Source organism: Symphalangus syndactylus, chromosome 10 (genome assembly GCF_028878055.3).
Source record: "Symphalangus syndactylus isolate Jambi chromosome 10, NHGRI_mSymSyn1-v2.1_pri, whole genome shotgun sequence".
NCBI classification, from domain to species: Eukaryota; Metazoa; Chordata; class Mammalia; order Primates; family Hylobatidae; genus Symphalangus; species Symphalangus syndactylus.
In genome coordinates this window covers 127863009-127885572 of record NC_072432.2, presented here as the reverse complement: position 1 = coordinate 127885572, position 22564 = coordinate 127863009, and the positions used below count along the sequence as shown (strand labels likewise).

The 22564-nt window shown below is 35.1% G+C and overlaps 1 long non-coding RNA gene across 1 annotated transcript in view; it reads right to left on the bottom strand.

The window, feature by feature from the left end:
- The window catches only part of LOC129491499 (uncharacterized), a 93293-nt gene that overhangs the window by 59504 nt on the left and 11225 nt on the right, over nucleotides 1-22564 (bottom strand). Inside the window, exon 2 of the long non-coding RNA XR_008660566.2 lies at nucleotides 2277-2410. This is a non-coding gene — a long non-coding RNA (uncharacterized lncRNA). The remainder of the gene's footprint in view (nucleotides 1-2276; nucleotides 2411-22564) is intronic.

The window sequence follows — 22564 nt, the reverse complement described above, 5'->3', positions numbered from 1 at the left end:
TAACATCAGGAGAAGCTTGATGAAGAAACTTTGTGTTACTTTTACAACTCTCTAGTAAGTCTAATATTATTTCAAAATAAAATTCTAAAAAATTCTATACTTCATTCTCTCATTAACACTATTGTATAGCTATTACTACCCCCACTTCATAAATGAAGAAACTGTAACCCAAAGAGAAAGCACCAATATTAAGGTTGCTAAACAAATGAGATGCTGGATCCGAGTTTATTTGACTACTATTATGAACAGGTATTTTCAATATACTACATTGCTTAATCTTTCCTTGGTTGTTCAATTCTAAAATTAGATGGGCTAGGTGTCATCTCTTTTACTTATGGTACAGACGATAGTAATAAAATATTCCTGCTTTAGATAGACAACAGAGGCCAAGAAAAATTGCGTGATATTACAACAAATTGAAGAGTGATTGAGGACATGAACACTTCCAAACAGACCTAGAATTAAAACCAGCTTACCAAATTCATCAGAGAAAACAGCAATATCTCTGGAATCTTTATGCTCTATATTAGATGACAAATTCTTTTAGTGCAAGGGCAGTCACTTAATGTAGAGTATAAAGATGCTGTTGTCTACCTTATCTTGAACAGCTAACATTTTTCAGGGATCTACTATATAGCAGACCTCATACTAAGAGCTTTATATAATACAGTGTTGCATTTCTTCTTTGCAGTCTTCCATGAGTTTGGAACCAACATAATCTCTATTATCTCAGAAAGATATGTCATGGGTTAGGTATCTTCTCTGATGGGAAATTTAGATCCAGACTTTCCATCTGACTACAGAGCCCACGCTCTTCCCAACTGCACATAACACTCAGTGTAAATGGAGGATAAGTGCATTTAACTGTAGTATGTTGTTCTCTTCTTCTTTTGGTATCTTTGAAAACTCAGTCTGCTTCTAGGACACATTTATGACTGCTGGTTTCTTGAAAAGGTCAAGCAGTACCCCTGAAGGTGCATTTTTCCATCACACACCATGCAAGCATATCTCTTCCAGCTCTGTCGTTTATTGTTATGGATTTCCTATATTTTCAATTATGTTCTTTTTTTTTCAGCAGGTTAAATCAGATTTGAGGAAAATAAAGTGTTAATGAAATGATCTTGGTGTAATTACTCATTATAAAACATCTCCCTCTTCGTTGAGGACTTATTTGGAAAAAAAAAGTCTCCTGTGGCAGCAGTAACAAAGGAAGCTGATAAAGGAAAGGAGAGCTGCCTATTCTTTAGTGAGTTTTATTGCAAATGGAAAAAGCATGTTACTTGTCAAAGGCGTTATTAGGAAACTCACTGAAAGATAAAAAAAAAAAAAAAAGAACCCCCCCCCCAAAAAAAAGTAACACACTGCTTTGCTTTTTCTCCTTGCTCAGGAATGTTTGTATTTGCTTGTTTAAAATGACAGTTTGAAATGTAAGATGGAAAACGGCTGGTTGACACGAGCCTTTGTTTTCTACTCTGTGCCTATTGTATCTGCATGCACGGTATATGCATAAATCTTGCCAACCCTCCCTCCTCCCCTTTCCAAAGTGTCTTGATAATGACATGATTGGAATGCTTATAACTCAAAGTTGTATCTTAATTGAAAGAGAAAGAAAAGGAAAACAAAAAAGACAGCAATAATAAATATCTGGGGTTGTCTTTTACCTAAAGTCAAATGGATTTACTCTATACTTAATCTTTATTACCTAGTCATTTTGTGGAAGATGTTTTGGTTGATGCCTGGCTTTTTTTTTCTACAGCAAAAAGCATTTATATAACTCAAGCTGTTAAAATCATGCATAGAAATGCCAAGGTTTTGAGGTTTTGCCTCCCTCCGGTATGGAAGCATGGTACATCGCCATCCACGAACCCGAAGTCATCAAATCCCCTTTTCCACTGATAAATTGGTGCTAAATGAAGCTGCATAAAAAAGCAAAGATCAAAGCAGAAAATCTCAAGAGATCTGTGCGCTTCATATTTTAGACAGCTTTCTACACAAAATTACTTAGGAGTAGATGGCAGAAAAACACTGGGTTCCAGTCCTATCTCAGCCCTTATCTGATTTGAACACTAGAAAAGCTTCTCACTAACACCTTTACCACAAGTCTCATTGCATTTCAGTTTTTAGTTGTACAGGTGTCTTCCTAAAAAGCAAAGTTAATCATGACATTTCCCCATAGAAAAGAATATTTTAATTACCTGAATACAAAGAATAAAATTAAAATTGTTCAGATAGACATTTAAGGCCCTTCACAACTGTAGACTTTTCTAGAATCTTACCACTTGTTTGTCATCTTTGTCATCTTTGACAGGCTTTGAAAAGTGGAATAGGAACGTCCGTAGCCTCTGACAGGGCTTGGCAGATTACTAGGTGAGTCAATATGATTCTTTTCCTGGAGTTTGTGTTAGGAAACCTGGAGGGAAATCATCAAATTGTTAACAGAAAAGTAAGTGGACAGATAAAGAGGTAGATCTGAGTTAATAGTAAAGAGTTAGAATAAAAATTGTGAAGCTTTGCTGCAGAGATTTCTAGAGCTGCTTAGGATTCAAATGATTGACTTGTCCAAGCTCAGAGACTTTAGTTTTGCTACTGTTTCTGCTCCTTCTTAGCTTGGATGCTTTGCTTTGCCTGGCTTCCTTTGAAATCCATGCATATGGCTGAAATCCTTGTTTACTTATTTACATGTCTATCTTTAAAATAAACTCTACATAGTTTAAGGTAGCCATAGTTAATCCTTGAACAACATGGGGGTCAGCGTTGCTGAACCCCCAATCCTGTGCTGTCAAAAATCTGCATATAACTTTTGACTCCTCAAATACTTAACTGCTAATAGTCTACTGTTGACTGGAAACCTTATCGATTACATAAACAGTCAATTGACACATATTTTATATATGTATTATATACTAAATTCTTACAGTAAAGTAAGCTAGAGGAAAGAAAAATGTTATTAAGAAAATAATAAACTAGAGAAAATATATTTACTATTTATTAACTGGAAGTGGATCATCATAAAGATCTTCATCCTCGTGATGAAGGTTGAGTCGGCTGAAGAGGAGGTGGAAGGGGAGGGGATGGTCTTGCTATTTCAGAAGTGGCAGAGGTAGAAGAAAATCTGTGTAAGTGGACCCTTGTACTTCAAATCTGTTTTGTTCAAAGGTCAACTGCATAGTGAGCTTATCATTCCCAAACATCACCAGCACGACCAACTTAAGTTCTGCCAACAAGAATGAAATGGTAGATTGGCCCTAAAATAACTTCACCTGGAAAATACTTACTCTTTTTTAAAGTTCTGGGTCTAATATCATGTCCATTGGAAAACCACAGTGCTCCAGAGAGAGCTTGGTTCTACTCCATTTCACCATATATTTTGCTTCTATCTCTGTTACAGCAGGTAGGGAGTTCCTCGGGCTGCCACAACAAACCACCACTTAGTAATTGGAGACAGAGGACATTTCTGTTCTCACACTTTTTAGGCCTGAAGTCCAAAATCAGTTTTGGTAGGACCATGCTCCCTCTGAAGGCTCTAGGCAGGAATACTTTATTGTTCCTTTTTGCTTCCAGGGATTCCTGGCATTCCTTAGATTGGGAAGCATAGTCCCAATCTCTGCCTCTGTCTTCACATGGCCTTCTTCCCTGTGTCTTTGTGTGTCCCCTATTCTGTCCTTTTAAAGTACATTCATTGTTGGATTTAGGGACTGCCAAAACCAAGATGATCTCATATGAAGATCCTGAACTTAAGTAAATCTGCAAACATTCTAATTCCAAATAAAGTCCTGAAGATATAGGTGATCGTGTCTTTGGGGGACCACAATTCAACCTAATACAGAGCAGTTATTACATTATTTTATAATTCACTTGGCTTTTCTTTGAGACTACAGTCCCTCAACTTCAAGACTCACACCTTACTTTTTTTATATCCTGGTATTCAGCAGTATCTGACACGTAGTTGAAATTCATTGAATAACACATTGAATAGACACACGAATAAAAATATTAAGCATTTCTCTCTATATTTCTAGGCTTTAATTTTCTGATATTTAAAATGAAAGTCTTACTTTGCTTTTTGGCCACTTTTAGCATTTGATTAGTGGAACAAACAGGAAGAACACTAAAATTTGGGCCTCTCAACCTTCCAGCAAATCTTTCTGAAAAGATCGTCCCTTATATTCTTTGATAATTTAAAATATCTAGCCCTGAAAATAAGTCTTTTTTTAAAAAAAGTTATTCTATCCAATGCTTGCTTTGGAGGTAAACCTACATACAGGATTAGCAGTATACATTAATGCCCTTATGGAGATACATCTATTTTATAAGTCAAAAAACTGGGACTATGAACAGATAGGTAAGAACATTTTTATGGCAATAAAGTAAAATAATATTTTAAATCAAGTGTAGTTTATACTATGCTATACAGCCCAGATTACTCCTTCAGGACTGAGACAAACATTCCGCCCACAGCTGGGAGTAGCTGTGCAGATGACCGTGCACGGATGAGTCACTTGCAATGCCCTCTGTGGAAGAGAACTTTCTTGCCTAAATCATGATCTTCACTGGGTCCAAAGCTCAACCAATGGCAGGTCAATTGTGGGGAATGGTAGGGGGTCTAAAGGCCCAGCCCCCATTCCTCCAGGATAGGACACTTCTGAAGGGCCACCTTGGCACCAGAGATCTAATGGGATCAACATTTCAGTTAAAATTCTCCTTTGGCTTAATCCTATTTCCAGTCAGGCATCAGTCCTGAGGGCACCCTCCAATAATTTTGGGTACACGTCTCTGTCCTAGAGTCTCTTTCCCTTGGGCCTACACCTAAGATACCAAGCCTGTTCCAGAAGATAATTTAGCATATATTCTGTTTAGCTTTAGTCTTTTTAAATTTAGTTTTTAATTGTTTAAACTGAGACATTGTAATTGTACATATTGAGGGGGTAAAATTTGATGTTTTAATGCATATCTATGTTGTACAATGATCTTTCAGGGTCATTAGTGTATCCATCACCTCATACATTTATCATTTCTTTGTGGTGAGAACATCCAAAAGCCTCTCTTAGCTATTTTGTAATATACAATAGTTTGCTGTCAACCATAGTCACCCTACTGTGCAATGGAACACCAGAATTTATTTGTGCTACCTACTTGTAACTTTGTACCCATTGACCAACCTTTTTCCATCCTCTCTGTAACATGTCCCCTTGCAAGTCTCTGGTAGACACTCTTGTACTCCCTGTTTCTACTCTATTTCTTTTTTTTTTTAAATTCTACATATGAGTGAGATCAAGCACGATTTGTCTTTCTGTGCTTAGCTTATTTCACTTAACATGATGTCCTCCAGGTTCATCCATGTAGTCACAAATGACAAGACTCCATTCTTTTTTAATGGCTGAATAGTATTCATATATCTATATCTGTATATCTATCTATCTATCTATCTATCTATCTATCATCTATCATCTATCTATCATCTATCTATCATCTCCCCTTTTCTCCACATCCTTACTAACATTTATTTTCTTTTGTGTTTCTGATAATCGCCATTCTACCTAAAGTGAAGTGGTACTTTGTTGTGAATTTGATTTGCATTTCCCTGATAAGTAGTGATGTTAAGCATTTTAAAAACATCCCTGTTGGTGATTTGTATGCTTTTTTTTTTTTTTTGGAGAAATGTCTATTAAGGTCTTTTGCTCATTTTTAAATCAAGTTACTTGTCTTTTTGCTGTCTGAGTTTCTTATGTAGTCTGGATATTAACATCTTGTTAGATGTGTAATTTGCAAATATTTTCTTTTATTCTGTAGTTTTTCTTTTCTCTCTGTTAATAGCTTCATTTGTTGTACTTTTTAGTTTGATGTAATCTCATTTGTCTGTTTTTGTGCTTTTGAGGTCATGTTTAAAATAACCTTGCTTAGTCAATGTCATGCAACATTTCCTCTGTGTTTTCTTCTAGTAGTTTCGTAATTTTCCATCTTACACTTAATTCTTTACTACATTTTGAGTTGGTTTTTCTATATGGTGACAGATAGGGGTCTCATTCTTCTTCATGTAGATATCCAATTTTTCAGGCACCATTTATTGAAAATACTGTCTTTTCTACAATCTGTGTTCTTAGAAACTTTGTTGAAAATCAGTTTGCTGAAGATCTATGAATTTATTTCTGGGTTCTCTATTCTGTTCCACTGATCCATGTCTGTTTTTACGCCATGGTTACTATATGTTGGTAGTATATTTTAAAGTCAGGTAGTTTGATGTCTCCAGCTTTGTTCCTTTTTGCTGAGGATAGCTTTGGCTACTCAGAGTATTTTGTGGTTTTATATAAATTTTAGAATTTTTTTTTCTATTTCTGTGAAAAGTGCTCTTATGATTTTGATAGGGCTTGCATTATATCTGTACATCTTTTTGGGTAGTTTTAACTACCATTATTTTGGCTATTTTAACAATATTAATTGTTTCAATCCATTCCTGTGGGACATCTTGCTATGTTTTTCTGTCTTTTTAAATTTCTTGCATTAATGTTTAATAGTTTTCAGTGTAGAGATCTTTAACATCTTTATTTCTAGGTAGCTTATTTATTGTGGCTATTGTAAATGAAATTATTATTATTATTTATTTGTTTTCAGATAGCTCACTATTGGCTTATAATGAATTATGTATGTTGATTTTGTATCCTGCAACTTATCTGAATTTATTTATTAGTTCTAACAGTTTTGTTGTCTTTGTTGAAATCCTTAGTGTTTTCTGTATATAAAATCATGTCATTTGCAAAAGGTACAATTTGACTTTCTCTTCTCAATTTGGATGAGTTTTATTTTTTTTTTCTCTCTTGGCTAATTTCTCTGGCCAGCATTTCCAGTACTATGTTGAATAGCAGTGGTAAAAGTGGGCATTCTCATTTGTTCTTGATCTCAGAGGAAATGTGTTCACCTTTTCTCCATTCAGTAAGATGTTAGCTGTGAGTTGGCATATATAGCCTTTACTGTGTGGAAGTACATACCTTCTATGCCTAATTTGTTATAATTTTTATCAGGAAGGGATATTGAGTTTTGTCAAAGGACTTTTTTGCATCTATTGAAATGAACATATAATTTTTATCTTTCTTTCTCCTAATGTGGTGCATCACATTTATCGATTTCTGTAAATCGTCCTTGCATCCCTGGGATGACTCCCAGTTGATCACAGTGAGTGATCTTTTTAATGTGCTGATGGCTTTGGTTTGCTAGTGTCTTGCTGGGAATTTTTTAATCTACGGTCATCGGAGCTACTGGCCTGTAAATTTTTGTTTTGTTTAGTTTTGTGTGTGTGTGTCCTTTTCTGGTTTTGCAATCAGGGTAATGCCAGCCTCATGAATAAGTCTGGAAGTATTCCTTCTTCCTCAATTTTTTGGATCATTGATATTATTATTATTTGAATATTTAATAGAGTTCAGCATTGAAGTAATCAGATTCTGAGCTTTTCTTTGATAAAAGACTTTTTATTAGATTCAATTTCCTCACGCATTATTGGTCTGTTCAGATTTCTGTTTCGCTATAATTTAATCTTGGTAGGTTGTATATATCCAGGAGTTTATCCATTTCTTCTATGTTAACAAATTATTTGACATTTAGGTGTCTATAATAGTCTCCTATGATTCACTGTATTTCTGTGATATCAATTGTAATGTCTCCTTTTAAACTGTTTTTATTTGAGTATTCTTTCATTTTTTCATAATTAATCTAGGTAAAGGTTTGTTAATATTGTTTATCTTTTCAACAAACCAACTCTTCATTTTGTTTAGTCTATATTTTGTTTATTTCTACTCTGAGTTTTAGCATTTCTTTCTTCTACCAATTTTGTGTTTAGTTTGAACTTGTTTTTCTGGTTCCTTGAGTTGAATCATTAGCTTATTTATTAGAAATCTTTCTTCTTTTTTGATATAGTAGACATTTATTGTTATATATTTTCTACTTAGAATTGTTTTTGCTGTGTCCCGTAGATTTGGTGTGATGTATTTCCATTCTTGTCTCAAAATTTTTAGTTTTTTAAAAAATTTATTAACTCCTTGATCTTTCAGAAGCATGTTAATTTTATGTATTCATAAAGTTTAGAAAGTTTTACTTATTGTTAATTTATATAGTTTAATATCATTGTGGTTGGAAAAGATACCTGATATTATCTCTGTCTCATTAAATTTAAGACTTGTTTTGTGGCGTAACATGTGATCTATCCTGGAGAATGTTACATATGCAGTTGAGAAAAACAAGTATTCTGACACCGTTGGATGAAATGTCCTGAATGTTCTGTAAATGTCTGTTAGGTTCATTTTGTCTATGATATGATTTATATCTAATATTTCTTTATCTATTTTTTTTGTCTAGATGACCTGTTCATTGTTGAAAGTTAGGTGGTAAAGTCTCATACTTTTGTGATATTGCTGTCCTTCTCTCTGCTTAGGTTTATTAATATTTGCTTTAGTAGCTGAGTGCCTCAGTGTTGGGTGGACATTTATTTATAATTGTTACAGTCTCTTCTTGAATTGATGTCTTTACCATTATATAATGCCTTCTATGTCTCTTTATACAATATTTGATTTAAAGTCTAATTTACGTGATATAAATGTGGCTACTCCTTTTCTCTTTTGGTTTCCATTTGTATGAAATGTCTTTTTTCGTTTCTTCACATTCAGTTTGCTTGTCTTTAATGGTGAGATGAATCTCTTACAGGCATCATATAGTTGGGTCTTCTGTTTTTTGTTTGTTTGTTTTTGTTGCTGTTTCTATCCATTCAGCTACACTATATATTTTTATTTGAGAATTTGACCCACTTACATTCAAGGTTATTATTGATAGATAAGAACTTAAGGATTTACTCCTTCGTTTTTGTTAATTTTTTTTCTGAATATTTTGTAGATCCTTTGTTTCTTTCTTCCTCTGTTTGTTGTTTACTCTGTGGTTTGGTGGTTTTCTGTGGTGCTGAGCCTTGTTTTCTTTCTTTGTATTACTTGTATATCTGCTACAATTTCTTTCTTTGTGGTTACCATAAGGGTAACATAAAAAGTCTTGTGGCTGTAATAACCTATTTTAAGCTGAGAGCAATTTAACCTTGGTGGTATAAAAATACTCTAGACATTTTCTCTCCTCTCCACAATTTATATTTTTGTTGTCTTAATTTACTTTTTAAAAATCTATTATGTGTTACTTAGCTGCTAATGATAGCTTACTGTTTTTGACTATTTTGACTGTAAACTTCCATACTAAAGGATTGAGAGATTTACATTACACTGTTACATCACTGGGGTATTCTGAGTTCAATTTATGAATTGGCAAGTTTTCTATTTTATTGTATTTTCATGATAGTGATTATCGTCCTTTAGTTTCCAGATGTAGCACCCCCTTAAGCAGTTCTTGTAAGGCTGATTTAGTGGTCATAAATTTCCTCAGATTTTGTTCGTCTGGGGAAGTCTTTACTTCTCTATTTCTGAAGTATAGCTTTGTTGAAGGTAGTATTCTTAGTTGACAGTTTTTTATTCTTTCTGAATTTGAATATATTATTTTATTCCCTCCTGGCCTGCAAGGTTTCTGCTGAGAAGTCTGCAGGTAGTCTAATAGAGATTCCCTTATATGTAACTTGGTGCTATTCTCTTTCATCTTTTAGAATTCTCTCTGTTTTGAATTTGATAGTTTGTGTATAATATGCCTTCGAGCAGATCTTTTTGAGTTAAATGTAATTGGGCACATTTGAGCTTTCTGAATCTGGATGATCATATCTTTCCCCATATTTGGGAAGACTTCAACTATTATTTTATTAAATAGGTCTTCTGTGCCTTTCTCCCTCACTTCTCCCACTGTAACTCCTATAAAGCAAATAGCTGTTTGTTTTGTGGTGTCCCATGAGTCCTGTAGGCATCCTTTAGTTTTTATTACTTTTATTTATTTTTAATATTCTGAGTCGGTTATTTCAAAAAATGCCTATCTTCAAATTTAAACACTTTTTTCTTCTGCTTGATCTATTCTATTGTTGAAGCACTCAGTTGTGTTTTTCATTTTATTTATTGCATTATTTAGCACCAAGGTTTCTGTTTAATTCTTTTTTGTAATTATGACTTGATTTTCATTCAGACCATGAATCGTTTTCTTAATTTCACTGAATTATTTGTGTGTATTTCCTTGTATCTCGATGAGTTTCCTTAAGATCATTATTTTAAATTTATTTTCAGGCGTTTTGTGAGTGTTCTTTTCTTTGGGGTCTATTACTGGAGACTTATTGTATTCTTTGTAGAGTGTCATGTTTACTTGATTATTCATGTTTCTTGTGTCCTTACATTGATATCTGCATATCTGTTGGAATAAAAACTTTTTACAATTGTATGTAGTAACTTCTTAAAAATTTACTTATTTATTTAATTCAGAAATGGGATTGTGCTCTGTTACCCAGGCTGTAGTGCAGTGGTGTGATCTTTATGGAGTAGCTTTTATGAGAAGGCTCTTTCCTGTAGATGGGTTCTGGGGTTTTATTTGGTTATGTTGCATTCAATTTGGTTCTGAGTAGACTCAGTAGCATGGTGCAGTCTCTTTAGCTGTAATCCCTGTCAGCATCTTTTGTGTCAGCAATGTCTGCAATTGCCTCAGTGGCCTAGGCTGTGAGAATTTGTGATGACAGTATTATGGTTATCTTATACTGAGGACTAGCTTGGCGTGTATGGGCACAGCTAGGCAGGCATCTGTCTCTCTGGCTGCTGTTGGGTCACCTTTCATGCTGGGTGGCTCTGCAGTGGTCTGTCAGTGGGACATGGCCACTGCAGGACCAGCTGTTGGGGCAGATGTGAGTATGTATGGGAATGATGCGACCAGGCAGCTATACTGCAGTCTTCTTTGGGGGACAAATTGCAAGAAGACTGTGTTTTGTTGTACAGCTGCACTGTCCAATATGGTAAGCACTAGCCAAATACAGCTAGACAAATTTTAATTAAATACAATTGAATAAAATTAACAATTCAGTTCTTCATCCACATTACCCAAATGTGGCTAGTGACAATAATGTTGGACATCACGGATATATAACATTTTCATCATCACCACAAAAATTTCTACTGGGTGGTGTCTTAGTCTGCTTGGGCTATCATAACAAAATACCATAGACTGGTGACTTAAACAGCAGAAATTTATTTCTTACAGTTCCAGAGGAAAGATCCCTCTTACTGGCTTGAAGACTGCTGCCTTCTTGTGTCTTCACATGGAGGCGAAACAGAGAGAAAATAAGCTCTCTGGTATGTCTCCTTATAAAGGTACTAATCTCATCGTGAGAGCTCCACTTTTATAACCTCATCTAAAGCTAATTACATGCCAAAAGACTAATCTCCAAGTAACTTCACACTGGAGGTTAGGGCTTTAATATATGAATGCTATGGGAACACAATTCAGTTCACAGCAGTCAGTGATATGTTAGGGTACAGAATCATTTTACTTATACTTCTCAGCCTTTCCTGCATTCCTACCTTAACCAAGAACCATTTCTATAGTCTTTGATAGATGGGAGAATAGAAATGTAGGAACCAGGTTATCTTGTTTCCTTATATAAATAGTGTTCTGTTGATCCTCTCCAATTGCTTTTTGGGAAGGAATGCTGATGCCTGTGGCCTGGCAGAACATGCACAGCCACTTTCTTGTATGCTGGGCATCTTTCCCTACACGTATGGACATTCTCCCCAATTCTTGAGAATGTGGCATCTGTGAAATGCAACTGGTGGTATTTTAGAAATCTCTGAAAAAAAAAAAAAACCAGAAAGTGAAGGAGCTCATTGGAAGACCTAAAATTATAAATACTATAGAGATATGTATGGAAAATAAGAGTGAGATAGGAAAGAAACAATGCACTAAGCTGCTTTTAGTGATAAACTTCTCATCTATTTCAGGGGGAACTGGAAAGTATGAGGCATAAAGTACTAGATTTGAATCTTGCCTCTTTCACGTATACTCTATATAAACCTGAGTCATTTTGTCTCTTTGAGCCTCAATGCTTTGCCTGCACAATAGACCTAAATTATATTTTGAAAGTTAAATAAGAAAATATGTAAATTCAATTTAACCTTTTATCTAATACAGTGTAAGCTGGCACCAAATATTTGTTCTTTCTGCATCCTATTCCATAAAGTTCCACAGGAAATAATTTTCTTAGCCATTCTTTTTAATGGTTGCTTCCATTTACTTTTGTTTACCTTTATTCGAAAGTATAAACAGTGAATTGTATACTATCATGGCCTGAAGTAGACTGAAATAATGCAGTATGAGAAGACGGCTTGAATTTGGGCTCTGAAATCAGATAGATTCAGCTTTGAATCCCAGTTTCATAACTTACTTTATTTATAACCTTTGACAAGTTTGACTCTCTAAGTCTCAGTTTCTTCATTTATAATATAAAGATAATAATTGTAGTAATTATCCTTTGGCTATTGCTAGAATAAAATAAAATAACGTCTGCATAGTGCTTATCTCCATGTCTGACAAATAAAGTGGAAGATAAAAAGAGAGAACGAAGAGAGAAGACGAGCATTTCGAAGTCATAGAAAACTTTAGAGTAAAATCATTTCCATGGCTTCAAACTTCCTTTGGTCCCACTTCATTCCTAAGTAGTGGAGGCAGTGTGCCACAGGAGAAGGAACACTGGTTCAGGGGGTTATATTCATTTTCTAGAGCTGCAATAACAAAGTATCATAGACTGAGTGGATTAAAACAATGGACATTTTTCAAATCTCCCTACTTGTTTGGTCCTGTGTGTCTATCTCTGTGTCCCTTGTTGTTTTCTTACAAAGACACCAGTCATATTGGATTAATGGTCCACCCTACTCCAGTATGACCTCATCTTAATTAATTAATCTAACTCATTTGCAATGAATCTCGTTTCTTTTCTTTTCTTATTTTTTCTTTTCTTTGTTTTTTTGAGACAGAGTCTTCATCTTGTTACCCAGGCTGGAGTGCAATGGCGTGATCTCAGCTCACCACAACCTCTGCCTCCCAGGTTCAAGTGATTCTCCTGCCTCAGCCTCCCTAGTAGCTGGGATTATAGGCATGAGCCACTGTGCCCTGTCAACAAACCTATTTCTGTATAAGCTCACATTCTCGGGCACTGGGGATTAGGACATCAACATCTATTTTTGGAAAACACAATTTAACCCATAACAGGGGCCAAAATTCCTGGGTACAAATTGAATATCACCTTCATCACCCTCTAGCTGTGTTCATTGAGTCCAGTTATTTTAACCAAATCTCCCTTCCTTCTTCTCTAAATTTGGAATTATAATACGCATTTAACTGTTTTTTTTTTGTAAAGAGTAAATGAAATATTTGATATCTGTTATATAGCAGGTATCCCAAAACTCTGGCGAACACATACACACATAATCATTCACCCACAGAAATCCATATATGTATGTTTAGCAATATATTCTGTTATATAAAATATAATTGAAAGTACTGGAATAAAAAAGGTTATTCTGGTTCAGAGAATTTTTTCATATTCTAGTTTTTTTTCCAAGTGAATTTTTTTAGAAACTATATCAGAACTCTGTTCTGATCACATTGTTTCATAATTCTCAGTAGAAGAAAAGAACAAAATAAAGCAAAATTAAAAATTCTACAAGCTCAATTTTGGAGTCTTAATACTCATACTACTTGTTATCATTTTTAGTTGACAATTTAGCCCTATTCAAGTCCCTGGTAATTACTACAGTCATCTTGGTTTGTGTAAAGGATGAGTGGTTTTCCTGTTATAGAGTGATTATTTATTTGCTCTATTGCTTAGCGAGACTTGTGGGTGTAGCAGTAAATTGAAATCAAAATGATAATTTAAAATGTCCTCTTTGTTGTTGATTCATCTTCAGCTTCCAATGAACTGTGACAAGCACAGCAAACCCATTCATGCCTACTACACTTGTGTATGTCCTCACAAGACATGAATGCCTCTGCATTCAACTGGATGCTTATAAATTGGATCTCCATGTCACTCTTAAATGAGAAGGCAGGAACACAATATAGCTTAATGTAAGAGCAGACTTGTACTGGATGCCCGAATGAAGTTAAAATAGTAAAAGCTCTGTCCTATTTTCAACAAGTTGTGTGTGCATTGTACATACAGCATTTTATTTTTAACAAAAGATCATTGATGAAAGTCATTGCATTGCAGAAAGTAAATAGCATAATTGAAGGAAAACAAACCTGCCTGAAGTACTAACATCTATTTTGTCCCTTTGAGACACAACAAGAATGTTCATGTGGCTGAGTGTTGGACCAATGAGAATTTGGGATCAATGCTAATTTTATAACAGGTCAAAATTTTAGGAATTAACTTTCTACAAAGATTCAAAATTAGCTTTTTTTATTCTCTTATTGTTATATAAGTCAAAATATTATTAAGAGTATTTCACACTGGACTTTCTCATTCATTTGCTTGCATTCCCTGTCTCTCTGTGTGCATTTATATCATGTTTAGTAATTCCTCTGACTTTTTAGGTCCATTGGTACTTTAATTTTGGAATTTTACATTCATTACTTCCTTAGGTTTCTCCTGCTATAGATAACAATCTCTTTCCTTAGCTTTTTAAAACTTATTATTTCTAAATGGATCTTTTCTCATTTTTCATACTCATCACTAGGCTTATAATTGCTTGTTTTCCATCTGTCTCCCTTCTTTCTTGCCTCTTGGGGCTTCTTAAAATCTCATCAGAAGCTCATCAATGAACCACACTATTAGGAATCAAAGTGGAGTGCTCATAGATAACTATTTACATCAAATAAAAGAAATATGGGAGACTATCAGGGCTTCTGGCTAATTCTTCTCTTTTCCAGGACAAGTACCCATAAATCATATGCTAAGAAAGATTGTCTCATAGCTTCCCCAGATATTAGGGACAGCTCTTAACAGAAAGGCAGGAAAGGGAGATTGAGAGGGTAAGTTCCTCAGGTAAAGAAGTGCTTAGTGCATTGAGAACCATAAACTAAGGGGAATAGTATGAGCTAAGGCTATGGGGGAAGTGTATCTCGCAGGTCATTTCAGACCCATTAGTACAATCCTGGAATCAAATTGAAGTATAACTGAAAGTTATTGAAATGGTTCAGATAGGACAATAGTATTATCCAATTCATTATATGTTCGAAGGATTCTTCTGAGCACTATGAGGATAATGGATGGAGATGGATGGTAAGAATAGATGCTAGAAGGTGTATGGTCACAGAAAGTTAAGGGTTGCTTCAGCAAGATGAGAGAAGAAAGTGTGAGTATTTTGTAGGTATTTGTAACACAGTCTAAAAACTTCTACAAATCAGAAAGCAAAAGTATGAGATGGGTGTTTCCAGGTATTTTTTTTTTAAGGACTGCTATTTTGAAAAGAGAAATCCCTGGAAAAATAAGAAAGTTAAATTGGTTGTGATACAATTATGCCCTTTTAATATTAGTAGTCCCCAAGGCTTAGTGTCCTGTAGTAATTTGGTTTGTAGGGATATACTAACTACCAGACTATTTTTTATTTTAATATATCCTTTTTATATTATTATATATTACATATATAATATGTTATATTTTATACTAACCACCAGGTTTTTTTTTTTTTTTGGAAGGACTACTAGTTTGAAGAGAGAAATCCCCAGAAAAATAAGAAAGTTACATTGGTTGTGATACAGTTATGCTCTTTTAATATTAATATTCCCCAAGACTTAGTGTCCTATAGTAATTTGGGATATACTATCCACCAGACTTCATCTGCATACCCTGTTCCAGGACCTTGCCACTTTACTAACTGCTGAGTTTATGTAATTAAGATTTGGTCACATAGTCTTGCTGTCATAGTGTTTTGATCAAATTAAACTGTGATATAATATTAAATCATGATTGTAAGAAAGAGTTGAATTGAGTGTGCTTTACTGCTGGGTAGCTGCTTCCTGTGGATGGTTGAGCAGGTTGTGCACTGTACACTCATACCTAATGACCTTGCATCCACACCGATGACCTCTTTTTGTGGCAGTGAAGTCTCCACCCCAGCCTCCATCTCTTTCTGCTGCAACTCCTCATGCTCCATTGCAGGTGCTTCTCTGGCTTCCACTGCCTGTACTGTCCTTAGTTTAACTTACCCCATCTTGATTCTAACAATGCTTAATGAACTTTCCCTCTGTACTATTGCAATTTTGTTCTCCTGGAAGTATTGGTCTAAAGCATCCACTATAGGTTTTGAAATGCATCAAAGAGAAAAATGAGAATGCTCATCACAAAGCAGCCAGCATGTGAGATGTGGGATGCATGCACATAGCTGGATTAACATGCACTACACCGGAAGGTAAATCCTTTTCTCTGTTCATTCAGACAAGTCATTTGGTTCTTTACAGGTGCTCACTCCTTTCTTATCACTTATGTTTATTATGCCTCCTGCTATAGTTTGCCTTTTTTCCTTGCTGTCTTTCCATTGGACACAAATAATGGTTCTTCATGAAAACCAAAGACTACTATTTATAAAGTCCTTTCAGGTGAAATTGTTTCATTTCTTAGAGCATTCCTATAAGGTACCAATTTATATCCCACTTGTGTCCTTCTTGGTTTTGTTTCTTTGTTTTTCCTATCATTTGTTAGATCTTGATTAACTTAATAAAACATCAGTGAGAAAGGTTTAGATATATCTTTTTTTTCTCAGCTTCCTGACCTAGGATATTTCTGACTTATTTTCAAAGCCCTTTCTAGGTTGTTTCTAAAAGGTTTTCAATTCAATATAATGCAATTAGCTGTTTCCCTGGTGTTATTTTTTAAAAGAATGGCAGGTATAAATCTTGAAGTCCATCACCATCAATGCTGTCATTTCTATCCATTTGTCTAATTGCTATTGACCATGGAAAAGTAGTTTTTGATTGAGGCACAATGTAAAGTAATATTGATTATAGTAAATGAACTTTTCTGCAGTTGCTGAATCAATTAGGGAAAAAATATCTAGAGTTGCTTCTAATGTAATGAAGTCCAATTTTCATGTCACTGACTCGTAGCCCTTGTTCCTTGCTTGGTTTAGGCCTAGATATTTAAAATAAGTCCCTTCTTTTGTTTAATATAAAAATCCTATTGCTCTAAGCAGAAGGATAGTAAAAATAAGTCTGTACTCCGGCTGTTCAAATAGAACAGAAGGAAATGAGAACAAAACCAGATTTTACTTTTAATCCTTCAGATAAGAAGCTTTTCTGCATGCATTTTATATCAAAGCAATATACATTGTATTCTAGGTTAACAATCAAGAAATCCATATCAAGAAGATATCAGCAGTTTTCAGCTGCTATCACACAGGAAGGAGGCTCAGCTCTGATTTTTCTGAGATGACTGATAATGATAGCATTGTAGGTGGATGAAGCACCTTTCACCCTGAAATGCTTTATAGAAATCACTCATGACAGCTGTGACTACTGATGCTTAGGCCTCTAGGGACTTATATGCAGGAACAGAAATGCCACATGGAGGGAAAATGGAGAGAGAAAAAAGAAAAGGCTACAGTACAGGTATAACCTTATGGCTAAAGACCCATTCAGGAGCAGGGAGGAACTCTTCAGGTATACAGTACTCTCAAGATCTGAAGATGGGGGTCTGAAGGTGTACAACCTTGTGATCTGTTGTTTTAACATAACTATTGAAATCCACGCTAGCCTTTGATCTTGGGGCCTCAGTGTCTCTGGGGTGTAAAAGTTAGCAGGCTCAAATGTAACATTAGAATAGCTGTTATTCCATGTAATTTTTATTGAATTTTCATAGCAATCTCTGCTGTGTCACAAATGGGTGGGACTATTTCCGTGCATTTGGGTGCTCAATGTCTAGCAAATCTGTGTATCATTATTACCTAAAATTCATAGCTCACCTTTAATAAGGCATTGCAACTTACAATGTTATATCATATATTTTTTCATTTGCACCCTCACCTTTCATATGTGATAGGAAGGAATATTTTTGTAGTTGTTTTGTTTTTGTGTCATAGAAGGAGATATTAAGGCTTTCAGAATTTAATAGACTTGTACAAAACTATGAAGGCACAACTGATTATCTAACACCAGATCCACTAATGTCTTCCTCTAGACAATATTACTAAATGATGATTGAGGTTCCATTTTTTTTAAATTTGTCATGAAAATATTCCCTAATAAAACCTTCCACTCCTATGCCAATGATTCTGGAACCCCTAATCCACTAAATAGCCCTTCTTTGTGAATACACATTTTCTTGGCAATCTATATATCTATGACTGTAGTCACTTCATTTGTTTTAGAGTTTAGAGGGTGTTTTTAGAGTTAAAATTCACTTTGTATAATTTGAGTGATTCACACTGGTGTTTATGATCAGCTTTTTCTTATGCCAACATTAGCTTGATATGCTTTTAGAAAAAAATACTGAATATGTCTGTTTTATAGATTGCTCAATGAATTTCATTCTTCTGGTTCCCAGACTAAAAGGACTGAACATCTTCATTACAAAACTTGATTGCTACTAATTTATTGTAAGATAATAATTAGTGTAATTATATTATACTCCTGAATAAATCAACTACTCATCTCTCACCCTGCCTTCCTGCAAATATAATACTTGCCATAGTTCTAATATGAGAGTGATCAAGACTTTTGCCAAGGTAATAAATAATGTAATCTTGAGCATATGCGGAAAAGGAATTAAAATGAAAATTTTCCACTCACCCCTTATATATGGCTCTATAGCATTCTTAAGAATGTTAAATCATGATTCTAAGGAAGGGTTTTATTTAGTGTGCTTTACTTCTGGGGGGCTGCCTCCTGAGAATGGTTGAGCAGGTTCTGCACTGTGCTCCCGTATGTAATGACCTTGCATCCACACTGATGACAATAATTATTTCATTCAAACATTAAGTGCTTATTTTGTCCCTTTTTCTAAAAGATAGGAACATCATTAAACGAGATGGCCTAGGTGTCTGCTTTCATAGAACAAATATTTCAGCATATGTGTGTGTATTGTGCATGTGTGTCAGAGGGATGTAAATAAACAAACAAAATATATCAGTTATTTATGTGATATGAATAAAATAAAACGGAATGATGTGTAAGTGATTCAAGGGCTCTTTTAGACTAAGTGGTCAGGAATTGTATTCCTGAAAATGTGACATTTAAGCTAAGATCTGAACAATAAGAAGTATACAACCAAGCAATGTTCTGGAAAGGAGTATTTTAGGTAGAAGAAACAGAAAGTCCCAAGGCTGTATGAAGAGAACATGTGTGACTGGAGTTTAGTAAACAAAGGAAAAGTGATACTAGATAAAGTCATAGAAGTAAAGAGATAAAGAGCAGGTTGTGTAGTAACTAACTAACAAGAGTAAAGCATTAAGATTTTATTTTAAACTCCATATAAAGGGATAGGAGTGTTTTGAGCAGTGGAATGACATGATCTGACAGATGTTTTTTAAAAGATGCTCTGGTTGTAGAGTGTCAAATAGAGGATACCCAGCAGGAATACCAGTTAGTAGTTGCTTCTGTTTTCCAAGTGAGAAATAAAGATGGTGTGGTTGAGGATGCTCTTCATGGCTGTGGTCAGGATATATTTTGAAGGTACAGACAATATAATATGCTAATATCCTACAAATAGGATAGATATTTTATATTTAAGAAAGTAAGGCATTAAAACCAACCCCTGTGTTTTTATCTTTTTATCTTTTTCTTTGTTTCTTTTTTTTTGAGACAGAGTCTTGCTCTGTCGCCCAGGCTGGAGTGCAATGGCACGATCAAGGCTCACCACCACAACCTCCACCTCCTGGGTTCAAGCAATTCTCCTGCCTCAACCTCCCAAGTAGCTGGGATTACAGGCAAGTGCCACCACACCTGGCTAATTTTTGTATTTTTAGTAGAGGCGAGATTTCTCCATGTTGGCCAGTCTCAAACTCCTGACCTCAGATGATCCACCCGCCTCAGCCTCCCAAAGTGCTGGGATTACAGGCGTGAACCACTGCACCCAGCACCCTGTGTTTTCATCTTAAGAACCTAAAAAAACTTTGTTGTCATTTACTGACATGGAAAAGTCCACTGTAGAAGCAGGTTTGTGGTGTTGAATGGATAGAATAAAGAGTTATTTTCTAGATACACCAAGCTTAATATGCTGTTTTTAGATACATACTCAAATGAGTTGCTGAGTAAGCTGTTTGATAAACATATCTGGGGCTCAAGGGGTGATTGAGGCTACAATTAAATTTTTTTCAATATTTGAAAATTCAACAGAAACTTATTGAACATCTATTGAGGTCAGCCACTATGCTAGTAATTAAAACACAGAGGCAGAAATATCTATTCTTAGTCTGATTGTTGTAACAACAGAAAATCTGAACACAATATTTGTGTTGTGATATAGATATGTAAAGGATGCTATGGGTATCATGAAGTTTAGAAGAAGTCATGAGTGAACTGAGTCTTTAGAAAAAAGTGAGAGTTAGCCAGTTGAAGCAGGCAAGTTAAAGATATTTTATGTGCAATCACATGGAGGTAAATGAGAGCTTAACTTTACCATGTGATTTTAGCATAGGTGACTTGTGGTAAGGCCTTGGACATTACACTGTTTACATTTTCTTTTAAAGCTAATGGGAAGCAGGAAAGGATTACAATCAGATTTTGTTTTTAGAAAGAATTCTCTAAAAGCAGCTTTGAGAATAGATTAGAGGAGGATAGTACTGAAGACTGGTTAATCATTGCATTCATTTTCTGTTAACGGATAAGAAATAACTACTAATGCACAAGGGACTTAAACAAAACCCATGTATTAGCTCACGGTTCTGCAAGTAAGAAACTGCAGTGGGTATGGCTGGTGTATTAGTCTGTTTTCATGCTGCCAATAAAGATATACCCAAAACTGAGCAATTTACTAAAGAAAGAGGTTTAATTGGACTCACAGCTCCACATATCTGGGGAGGCCTCACAATCATGGCGGAAGGCAAAGAGGAGCAAGTCACATCTTACATGGATGGCAGCAGGCAAAAAAAGAACTTGTGCAGGGAAACTCCACCTTATAAAACCATCAGATCTTATGAGACTATCATGAGAACAGCACAGGAAAGTTCTGCCCCCATGATTCAATTACCTCCCACAACACGTGGGAATTCAAGATAAGATTTGGGTGGGGACACTGACAAAACCGTACCAGCTAGATTCACTGTTTAAGGTCCCACAAGGTTGACAGCAAGGTTTGACTGGGACATACTTTTATCTGGAAACTCTGAGACTATCCTAAGCTGCACCTCACTGAGGAGCATCATCAGAAGCTTAACACCATGGAAGGAAAAGCTATGTCACTAAAATAATGAGTCACGAAAAAATAAATAGACAAACAACAATAATAAGCCCCAGGGGAGAGGCAATACCCAGAGTTGTCAAAATAATACATTTTAGGCAGGGTGTGGTGGCTTACTCTTATAATCCTAGCACTTTGGGAGGCTGAAGCAGGTGGATCACAGGTGGATCATCTGAGGTCAGAAGTTTGAGAACAGCCTCACCAACATGGTGAAACCCCATCTCTATTAAAAATACAAAAATTAGCCAGCCATGGTGGTGGGCACCTGTAATCTCAGCTACTTGGGAGGCTGAGGTGGGAGAATTGCTTCAACCCAGGAGGCAAAGATTGCAGTGAGCCGAGATCCACCACTGCACTCCAGCCTGGGTGACAGAGCGAGGCTCCCTCAAAAACATACACACACACACCCCCAAAACATATATATAGTCCAGTTTCCAAAAACAAAAAATTATGAGCTACACAAATATAAAAATATGACCCATATACTAGAACAAAAAAAGCATGCAACAGAAACTGCCTATAAGAGTGACCAGAAGTTGGATTTAAGAGAAAAAAGACAACAAAAGTAGCCATTATAAATATGTTTAAATAACTAAAGGAAACCATTATTGAACAAGTAAAGAAGATATAATAGGTGGGAGTAAAGTTGTATTAGGCCGAGGAAATGACTCCAGATGGCAACTTTAAAATCCACAAGAAGTAATGAAGATAATTAGAAATCTTAAATAAGAATGTGAACATTCTTATTTAAGTTTTTTTTCTTACTTTCTTTCCTCCTCTCAGCTTCTTTGAGACATAAAATTATACACAGTAATAATCATAACAATATATTGTTGGATCTGTACCATTATTAGATACAATGTGTGTAACAGTAATACCACAGAAATAAGAAAAATAAATAGAAATATACAGGAATAATGTTTATATGTCTTAATGGAAATAAGGTAGTGTAAACCTGAAGCTGGTTCTGGTAAGTTATGATGTATGTGGGAAGCTGCAGAATAGCCACAAAGAAGCTACTTAAAAAAAAAAAAGAGCAAATTACTAAAGAAATTTAGTGCCTTATTCGAAAATATTTGCTTAAGGAAAAGGAAAGCAATGAGAGAAGAGGAACAAAATAGATATGAGAGACATGTAAAGCAATAATTAAAATGGCAGGTATAAATCAAATTATGTAAAAAATAACAAGTGTGAATGGATTAAACAATCCAGTTAAAAGGCAGAGTTCATCAGATTTGATTTAAAAAAACTATATACTATTTACAAGAGACACACTTTAGATTCAAAGATAAAAGT